The following is an 11083-nucleotide window of genomic DNA, read 5'->3' on the forward strand; positions in this document are numbered from 1 at the left end:
TGAGACATCTTGCCTCTTTCACCTGGATCTCTGGCACAAGTTCTGGCACATCATCCCTAGTTGGCCCTTGTCTCTCATCAAAAGACACCACATTGCAGATCCTGACCTCTCCATTTGTAGGATCAAGGGTTCTCTATCCCTTTTGGCCATGCGGATATCTAACCAAGACTCCCAGTTCACAGTTGCGATTGAGTTGGGTTCTCCTGGCCTTTGGGACGTATGCATAAGCTCTCTATCCAAACATTTTGACATGCTTTAGAGAGGGTTTGTGCCCAAGCCATCGTTCAGATGGTGTCTTGTCTATTGCTTTGGCTGGCAATCTGAGTGGCAAGGACTTAGGAACACATGGGAAGCTGCCATCTCCTGAGTCAGACCATAGGTCCATCTAGCTCAGTATTGTCTGCACAGACTGGCAGCGGCCTCTCCAAGGTTGGGAGAAGGTTGGGGTCCACCCTGGTTGCATATGAATGGGAGGCTAGCACTGTAAGAGATTCCCCTTAGGGGATGGAACCGCTCTGGGAAGAGCAGAAGGTTCCAAGTCCCCTCCCTGGCTTCTCCAAGATAGGACTGAGAGAGATTCCTGCCTGCAACCTTGGAAAAGTCTCTGCCAGTCTGTGTAGACAATACTGAGCTAGATGGACCAATGGTCTGACTCAGGAGATGGCAGCTTCCTATGGTTCTATGACATCAGAATGTATTAGCTCCAAAGGACACTGTGACTCTGTCTGTGCAGAAAAGCTGGCTCTCACCCCTTGATTCAGTAAGCAACACTGACCCCTTGTGGCAGCTTCTCTGCATGACTCCACTTTAAAGTCCTTCCTAATGCCATTTCCCCCAAGCTCATTTATCACATGGATTTGCCTATGTGCTAGTCTTTTCGGCCATATGGTCGAACAGTTCTTGTCTTTGCATGAGGCTGCAAGCCTGGCCTGTTCAGTTACACAGTCCAGTTGAAAAAGCACATCTTTATGCATATAGGCTATATATATTATGCATCAGGAAATCATCCTTCTTAGCTGATGTAGCAAACGTTGTCCTGCAAAGTCACTTTGCAACTTTGATTGACTCCATCTCCCACAGAGGTCAAGTTACTCTCCATATCAGGGACTAAGAGGGCATCTTGGATCAAAATCTTTTCCATTTCCCCATCCAATTGCTTACTAGACAGTTCAGCAGTTCCTCTCCTGGATGAATAACTATTTTCCCCATCAGCAAACCAAACAGCAACTTTGTCATTTTTGTCTAAATCTATCAACAGTTGAGGGGAATTCAGGATGTTTGGGGTAGCGCCTGACTCAATAACAAAACGATTCCTCTCATTCCTGGTTGCTACAATGAAAGACTTCTCTCTCTCTCTCTCTCTCTCTCTCTCTCTCTCTCTCTCTCATTTTATTGAATGTAAGTACAAATAGCTGGCTCTTTCTTTCAGGTTTGAGGTCATTCAGTAATAAGTCTTCCCCAATGCAAACTCTTTTGAGGGTTACAATTTTATGTTTTGTTTCCCCCCAGTGTTATAGTAGTGTTGCTTGTCAAAGTGAAAGTGGCTCTCATATGGAAACCCTGACACCTTCCGTGCACACGTAAGAACAGGATCACTGGTTCGTGTTCCCATATGGAAGTGTACACAAACATTGAATGCAGCTCTAAACCAGCCAGGATCCACCAAGCCAAGTGTCGTCATATACGTTGGCCCACCCGGCCTCAATGAACCTCCTGTCTTGGCTGCTGTCTTTGACTCAGCAGATCCCCATTTCTGTCATCCTGATTCCATCCCTTCGGTCTTGTGTTCCAGACAGCAATCGTGTGTAGGATCTGTAAAGCTTTTGCTCAAATTCCAAGCACAGTGGAATTTGAGTGGAATAATCTCACCTTACAGACACCCTTCAGGTTACTCCTGAAATGGGAAACATGTTCTTTGGCTCTAATTTCGTTTTCTGACATTAGAAACCGGATAGATCCAATTTGGAAGTATTTATTTTTTATAATTTATTCGATTTCTATACCGCCCTTCCAAAAATGGCTCAGGGAGGTTTAAACAGAGAAATAATAAATCAATAAGATGGATCCCTGTCCCCAAAGGGCTCGCAATCTAGGAAGAAACATAAGACAGACACCAGCAACTGTCACTGGAGATACTGTGCTGGGGGTGGATAGGGCCAGTTACTCTCCCCCGCTAAATAAAGAGAATCACCAAGTTAAAGGTACCTCTTTGCCAGGTTAGCAGGAGAAGCTATATTACTTCTAATGTGAAAAAGGTACATGATACAGAAACCCAATATTGATGCAAAGCAAAGAATTCATGGGATGGCAAAATCGTTTTTATTATGAACATTTTGCCTTTCCATTATCAAAATGATGTGGTCGCTAAGATTTGACACCGACTTGACAGCACTCCATCCATCAATCACATGCGTGCCACAAAGAAGCAGTTCTTTTCTGCCCGCATTGCTTCTGCGAGCTCACGTTCAGCAGAGTTGTCTCGGGTTGTGAAAGGGTTAGTACATGACCCTCCTCCCTTGAATGAGTATTTGGATCCATCCGTTACCCACTTTGACATTTTAAAGAGATGTTTGCAGATAAAAACTCTCTTCATCCAATGGAACAGACTCTACAGGTAGTGCAGAGCCTACTGTGGAGGTGTCCGGCAGCTCCTCTTGCACAGTGAAATTGGATCATTTTCCATTTGTGAGCACAGAGGATGTGGACAAGCTGCTTGGGAGACTTCACTTGACAACCTGTTTTCTTGATCCTTGCCCAACATGGCTTATACCATCTAGCAAGGAGGTGATCGGATTAGGTCTTGGAAGCATCATTAATGCTTCTCTAAGGAAGGGCAGGATGCCTCCTTGCCTCAGGAAGGCCATGATTAGGCCACTGTTGAAGAAACCTGCATTGGATCCCATTCTAGGCCTGTCTCCAACCTCCCATGGTAGGGCAAGGGGATTGAGAGGGTAGTGCCATCTCAGCTCCAGGAGTCTTGGAAGAAGGAGATGATCTGGGCCCATTTCAAAATGGCTTCCGGGTGGGCTATGGGGTTGAGAAGGACTTGGTTGGCCTGTTGGGTGATCTCCAATTGGGAATTGACAGGGGGAGTGTGAGCCTGTGGATCCTTGTGGATGTCTCAGCCGATCCTTTTGATATCAGTGGATCATGGCACCTCCTGGAGCGCCTGAAGGGGTAGGGAGAGGGGTAGGGAGTGAGAGGCACCACTTTGCAGTGACTCCACTCCTACTTCTCATATAGGTCCCAGATGCTGTTGCTAGGAGATTGTTGCTCTTCCAAAGGAGAGCTATTGTATGGGGTTGCACAGGGCTCCATTCTATCTCCAATGCTTTTTAATATCTACATGGAACGGTGCGGGGAAATCGTCCGGGATTTGGAGCAGGGTGTTATCCATATACTGACACACAAACCTCTTTCTCCATCTCAACTTCATTAGGTAATGGCCTAACTTCCCGAAAGACTTACCTGGAGTCCGTGATGAGCCGGATGAGGGAGAACAAACTGAGGCTCAATCCAAGGAAGACAAAGGTACGCATGTTGGGAAGTTGGGACATCGGAAGTGGCTTAGATCTGCCTGTTTTGGATGGAGTTACACTCTCCCAGAAAGAGCCCGTATGTAGTCTGGGAGTACTTCTGGACCCAAGCCTCTTCCTGGTCTCTCAGGTTGAGGCAGTGGCCAGGAGGGCTTTCTATCAGCTTAGGCTGATACGCCAGCTACGTCCATTCCTGGAGATAGACCAGCTGGAAACAGTGGCGCATATGCTAGTGACATTCTGCACTAGTGCCATGCACTGTACTTTGGGCAGTTTTTGTCTGTAGTATGCTGAATGTATGTAGAATACAGCAGCCAGGCTGGTCTCTGGGGCTTGGGCCCAAGATATTAAAGGAAATGCTACCTTCTTCATGAACCCTGCTGCTGCCTATTCAGATCATCTGGGGAGGTTTGGTTGCAGTTGCCACTGGTTCAGCTGGTGCTGACCCAAAACCGAGCCTTTTCTAGGGTTCCCCAGGACTTTGGAATGTGCATCCTAACTAAATCAAGTGTTTCTATATTTCTTTCTATTCTCAGCATTTTTCACCAACTACGAATGAAAAGATTCCTCAGCCAATGCACACACTACACTGTGCTGCCAATAGAGTGTGGCCCGTGAAGCTCGTCACTCCCACCCTGATATCTCTACTGCCTAAAGTCCACAAAAAAGTCTCGGTCATCAGCTCTGATTCCAAAAAAGCTGACTTGGGTATCTACAAACCTTAAGTCTGCACAGTGACTTCCAGGCCAAGACAGGGATCATTACCATCCCAACATAGACTCGAGAGACCGCTCCACTCCCAACAAGGGAGACCCCAGAGAAGTCACACCAAGATCACCCTCCGATCCTGAAGGTGACATCGACAAAGCACATATGGAGCATGATACCATCAACACTAGCTGATCTTCTCAAGACCGGCCACCTCCGGACTGAAAAGAGTCTCCTGCACGATACCAATGATCTAGAAGAGACCCTACGTGATACCAACGCTCTCCGGGCCACAGGGAATCCCCTCACCATCTGTACTCTCCAAAACACTATCCCATAGGATTTGGCATATTGCTACTGAGAACCTCGACACTGAGACTACTCTCCATCTGATCATGCCTGATCGTTCCACTAACTTCTTCGACGACAGATCTGGCATTGGTGATAGAGGACGCTATCTTCACCCTTGCTCTTGGGCTCCACATCGAAACCAATATCCGGGGAGATTGGACCATCCAGACGCTCGGTCCCGATCACATTCTCCTCAGCACTGCCGGTCTTGGTCTCAGTCAAGAGATCAAAGAACTCAACCACCTAAGCAGCCGGACCTTGACCCTCTACCACCAAATTCCTGAACTGAAGAATCCGCCTCAGAGGAAGATGCTGAAACAGCTCTGGACATCGCATGGGGTTCCACACCTTCCGATCCAATTGGAGATCCCAGGCCTCTGTCTCCCTCGGAGTACCTGAAGCTCTTTCAGCACCTGGAGCCAAGAAAGGGAGGGCTAAACTGAATAGCATGCCCTACCATTTTTGAAAAATGCTGGAACCCAACTTGCCCTCATACATACAAAAAAGGATATTCCCAAAGAGGTGTTAATTCTCTTGGAAGGGTCAATCATGTGGAGCTTTGACTGCAAGAGGATGGATGGCAGAAGAATCTTGTTCAGAGCTGTGTAGTTATTGGGACCATTTTCAGCATTTTTTAAGTGCCAAAATGTCTTCAGAATCCGCTTACAGAATTCAGCTTCTTGAGTCTCAGCTTTCTGTCCCTCTTTGAAACAAAAAGCCAATGTCTAGGCACTGTGATTTTAGAAAGGTACGCAAATGGTTCTTAAGAGGATGTTGATACTGTTGAAGGACCCCTGGACCTTGAATCCTGAAGGACCCTGCTAACGGGGCAAAGAGGCACCTTTTTAACATGGTGATTCTCTTCATTTAGCAGGGGGAGAGTAACTGGCCCTATCCACCCCCAGCACAGCACCTCCAGTGACTCTTAGGTTTCTTTTTAGATTGTCAGCCCTTTGGGGACAGGGATCCATCTCATTTATATATGATTTCTCTATGTAAACCTCTTTGGAAACATTTGTTGAAAGTGGTATAGAAATTGTTGTTGTTGTTGTTGTTGTTGTTGTTGTTGATTTCCAGTGTCCAGAGGCCACAACTTCATGGCTGTGTACCCTTCCCTTTCCATTCCTATAGTCAACAGAAGCACAATAGTTTTGTTCAAAGTGAGAGAAATAATGGGAAGTGGTTTAATTTGCACCAGTTATCCCATCGCAGAACTCAACCTTGCCTGTGGCAGAATTTAGGCTGTCGGTGCACACACAGAATTGAGGCTGACAGCACACACAGTGCTGTCTGCATGCAGTTCTTCCAAATAACAGCATCATAAGAAGTTGTGCTCCAGTTCATGGCAAGGCTTTTTTAAAAACTGCATTGCGTTAACCCTCCTCCCCTTTATGTTACATAGGTCCCTGTTTTCCAAATCCACACTCTGTTGGACCGAGTTCATACAACTCAGGGTACGTGTACCGTGTGAAGCCCTCCAGTACATCGAAGTCAACCATGGAAGATACCTGTGAAGGCATGAGACTGCAAGACCTCACTACCCAATGTACAGCCCAATGGGATCTGGCCCATAGATGAAAGGGAAGACGTCATTCAACTCTACTGACCTGTCTATAAGACACAACAACCTCGAACAGGGATGTCCAACTCAGGGTCCGTGGGCTGGATCTATCCTGTGGCGCTCCACTGTCCAGCAGCCGAGCAGGTCCAGCTGATTCCTGCCGTGAGTGCCACCACATTCCCTGTCTTCCCTCTCGCCAGCACCGCTGCAGCGACCGCTGAGCAGGGGCCAGGAAGTCCATCACCAGCATGGCCAAGAAGCCGCCCTTATCCAGCCCTTCTTTCCCCCATCAGGAAGTCATGGCCAGAAGAGGTTTTCCCTTTTGAGATGCTTTCTTCATTTTGCCCAACAGAGCCAAGAAAGGATGTATTAATTGCGGGATTTTGTTTTCAGTATCATACAAAAATTGGTGTCTTTCACATTTTGACACCAAGCAAGGACAATAAACGATTTTCATGTTTTATTTTTCTTTCATGTGTACTGTTTATTGTAAACCTCCCAGAGACATACGTTTCGGGTGGTACATAAATACGTTCCATAAAATCAATCAATCGATACTGGAACTCTGATCCTGGAATCTTATTTTCTCTCTCTCGGAGTAGTTCTTCAAACTGGCCATCATGCAAGCACATCGCTTGGAGCTTGTGCAGGCAAGGCATCAGCCCGGGCACTGCTGCCTCCGCTCCTTCCATAAAGAGCAACTTTCAACACATTGAACGGGTGGGGAGCGGGCCGTGCCCTTCCTTCCAGCCGCCCTGATTGATCGGGAAAGGAAGGATTGAGACTCATCAGCACAGGAAGTGCGGAAGAGTCAGATCAGGGGTCATAGAGTAGAGGCAGGTAGAATAGTGGAGGGAGACCCCCACTCACGGCCTCTACTCCCAATGCCCCTAGCGGTCCGCAGATACAGGATCCATGGATAACTGGGTTTGAATTCAACCTGAGGACAACTTCAGCCATGCCCTTTTAATTCCACAATGCTCCCATGATATCTGTAAAGAAGATCCAAAGCAGGCCCAGGGAATGAATGAAGAGGTTTCCTTTCATATCACCATCTCTGGGAGGGCTATAAAGGGTTGTGTTTTACAGGCAAGCCCTGTTCTCCATGGATCCTCCTCCTTCATGGCCAGGAGGCATGTTGTTGCTGGCCCTAAGAGACTCAAAAATCTCCTGAGCATCCTGGAAAGGGTGCCAGACAAGGAGATATCGGGGAGGGTCTTAACTCTCTGTAAAACAGACCAGGGGGCAATACATGTTGGATGGTTTCAATCTCCCTCTAACCACAAGGGCAGATTCTATCTTCCCTAGGTATACTCTTTATTCTCTAAGCCTGCACAGCCGACGGGAGCAGGTCATACCTTGCTCTAAAGGAAGCTCTCAGATAGCACGGGTTCTCTAGACCGAATGGAGAATTGCACAGAAAAAGCAAGAGTGTGTTGCTGTGTTGAAGAATTTGTGGCTTTGGAGATAACAAACTTGGTCCGGGGGTGACCAGCTCCTGCCACATTCATCCTGAACTCTATCTTCAGAGAGGTGCGGTGAAGCATTGGCTGCTAGGTGCCATCCACCAGAGTGAGAAGCACAGAGACTTGCATAGACCAGCATGCCTACCAGGGGGAGGAGAAAGGTGTGTGGGTCTGCTGGCCCTCCCCTCCGCTCTGCTCTTTGGCAGCACAGGCTTGCACATGGGCTTCTTGCATGTAACTGTGGATGGCACTTGCACAAAACCATTCATGGTCTTCTCTTTCATCTCCCTGACGCACCTCAAGGCTGTCAGGCAGATCAAGGAGAGGGACAGTACACACTTCTTTGCTTGTAACAACAGTTTCTAACTGAAGTTGAGGATTACAGTATAAAAGGATCTCTTCCTTGGGATTCTCGCTACTGAGTTCTGTATGGTGTCAAGACATGCTGCTCTCTGCTGGATTGACACCTCTTCCTGATCCGTCTGTTGTTTCTCATGTGGTAACAAATGTGGTCACATCTTCAAGAGAAGTGTAGTTTTGTTTTCCACAGCAGAGCTGATAATAGCAACTTCCTTACAGTACGTTCAATTTCAAAAGGAGCACGGAAGTCTCCTGAGCAGAGACAAATGAAGAGCTTTCTCTCTCCCTCCCTCCCTCCCTCACTCCCTCCCTCTCGTAATGTCAAATACATCTCATGGACAGCATCAAAACTTCCATATGGCCTAGAAAGCTGGGCTTTGGAATATGTTGAAGACAATCTAACTAGCAGAAAAAACCCACAGTAGGATGTTGGTGCACTTGTTCCCAGGGTCGGTGCCAGACTCTTTTGCGCCCTAGGCAAACACATTGACACTCGACACTCCGCAACCCCCTGAGGTCTGGGGTCTGCACTCTGCTGCCTAGTTGGCCTAACGGTAGCACCAGCCCTGCTTGTTCCTCACAAGGGGGACACAGAACTGTAAGGCACTTGCATCTTGACCTGGAACATGCTGAAGGTGCCTCCGATTAGAACACTCTTTGAAAGTGAAGATCCTTTTGACATGTAATCCTGAACCTGAGACAAGGAAACCCTCCAACAGAGGCCAGGCTGCTTGCTTCTCGCCAGTGATGATGAGAACTTGCTGCATCTCTCTGTGTGAACAAGCCAAAGGTATGAGCAGGGACTGACTGATGTTGAATACATGTTGTGGAGGAGGTGCCGACTGCTTTGGCTGCTAGCCCAACCAGAGTGGTCGCGCTTGGAGATCGGTCTCACCATGCCCCCAATCCCCCTTAGCAATGCGAGTCTCCAGTTGTGATGGTTTAGTTCCCGAAGGAACCAGCAGCCTCACCACCCACAGACCGGTGAGCATGGTGGCAGCCTGGTGTAGGATCAGTTCAAGTTGTGCCTTAGTGACCATAGACATGCTGTCTGCACCTACTGGGTAGCAGGTACTGGGTAGTACTGGGTAGGAGGTACTGTCTGCACCTACATGGGTCAGCAGGGGAAAGGACCCCAAGCGTCTTGGGACGATGGTGGTGGTGCTGCACCTGCGACCCCTTTCACCTGGGGTTCCATTCTCCTGCTGGCAGCAATGGGTCTGGTGTGCCCTCGGCTAGCAGCAGCAGCTGCTGCTGCTCCCAAGCCTCCAGGATTCGAAGGGCACTTGCAATAGGGGGCTCCCACCACACAGGCCCTGCTAGGGCCCATAGCTAGCCTCAATGTACAGCCTGGGACACACCCTGGCTACGGGACCCTGCTGCTCCCATGGCGCTCTTGTGGAGAATCGCCACAAGATAGCCGGCCATTTCCACCGGGGTGAAAAGGCTCAGTGCATGCTGAAGGAGAGGCAGCTTGAGCTGGACCTACCTGAACACCTGATCCCTCAGGAGATTCCTACCCAGTGGAACTCTGACCTTCTTCTGCGGGATGGTTTGGTTGGTTGGGGGGTTTTCTGCTCCATGCTGTGCCTCAGGAGAGGCACGGAGGTTTGATTCTGTAATGTCCTTTTCTCTGCACTGAGTGTAATGCTTTTCTCTTGTCAGTATAACAACCTGGTTTTGCTGGATCTCAGATTGACAAAAGCAGTACTCGGCTTCCTTCCTTCCTTCCTTCCTAGAGCTCTGGTTTGGTAGACTGTGTGTGAGATGGTGTTGTGGAGAGAAAGGGACAGTGGCAGCTCAGCTCTATGTGTCTAATATTTCTTGGTGATTGCCGTGATGAGCTCTCTATCTAGGGTTCCCTTTGAGGACGATCAGGAAGCTACAGCGGGTCCAGAATGAAGCAGCTCGCCTTCCCATGGGTGCCAGAAAATATGATGGGTAACACCTCTCCTGCAGTCATTGCACTGGTTGCCTATTGGCTTCCGAGTTCAATTTAAGGTCCTGGTTCTGACCTTGAAAGCCTTGCAGGGCTTGGCGCCTGTCTACCTACAGACCCGCCTCTCCCTTTCCAGTTACATCCCTTCCGGTTAGATCGTCTCAGATGGCCCTTTCGTCGGTCCCTGATTTCTGAGTGGTTCGGGGCTCTAGGACCTCGGAAAGGGCCTTTTCGGTTGCTGCCCCACTTCTTTGGAACACTCTTCCCCTTCAGATCCGTCTAGCCTCTTCCTTACTGATCTTCAAATCTCTATTGAAGACTTTTCTTTTTCACCAGACTTTTGCCCTGTACTTTAAATATTTGTTTTTTGTTAGTTACTTGAGTTTTTAATTTAGAACGTGATTTTTAATGTTGCCTTGTTTGCATGTTTTTGTGCACTGCCCGGAGTCTTCAGAGTGGGCGGTAGATTAAATGTTTCAAAAAAATAAAAAAATAACTGGCTTCTGGGGGCACCAGAGCGGGTTGAGCATGATGGGTACTACCCACCACCCAACCCACAGAGCAATTGGGAAATCAGGTGGTTTTTAATGATTTCTTTTTAATTGTGTCAGGGTCATTTCAGTCCATTGCCCTACTGAGCCAGATAAAATTACATCTGGTGAGAGCTAGTCTCTCAGTTGGTTTTCTGGGAGGACTAGTCTTCCCATTGGTCAGCCTTTTCCTTCCCAATGTCAGCAAGGTGCCAGCTCTGCCAATTAATCTAATAGCAGCAGTCCTGCACGTGGCCGTGTCCAGAGTCAACCAGCTGGACCCAGGGACGCAGGGATATACTTATTGAGCTTTTTTCCTCCTGTGCCACAAACTCCTGCTGCTTCCACTCCCGGGCTACTTGTCTCATTTGAGACCACTTCAGAATCTTTTCTATGTAAGGATGCCCCAGTTTTGCTTTGTCATAATATGTTCTATGACGAAGGGAGAATTCAGTGTCAACTGAAAATCTCCTGGTTGGCCCCAACTGGAACCCGAAGCAAAGCCCTGTAGTGGTAACCAGTTCAGAAGATGGCGTTCCATAATTCCATCATTGGTTTCATTCAGAAAGACTGGCATGAAGCTTTCTTCTCAAGTCAAGTCCCATGGTTGTCTTTTTCTAGAGTTACATGGC

This window comes from Hemicordylus capensis, chromosome 7 (genome assembly GCF_027244095.1).
Source record: "Hemicordylus capensis ecotype Gifberg chromosome 7, rHemCap1.1.pri, whole genome shotgun sequence".
Taxonomy (NCBI): domain Eukaryota; kingdom Metazoa; phylum Chordata; class Lepidosauria; order Squamata; family Cordylidae; genus Hemicordylus; species Hemicordylus capensis.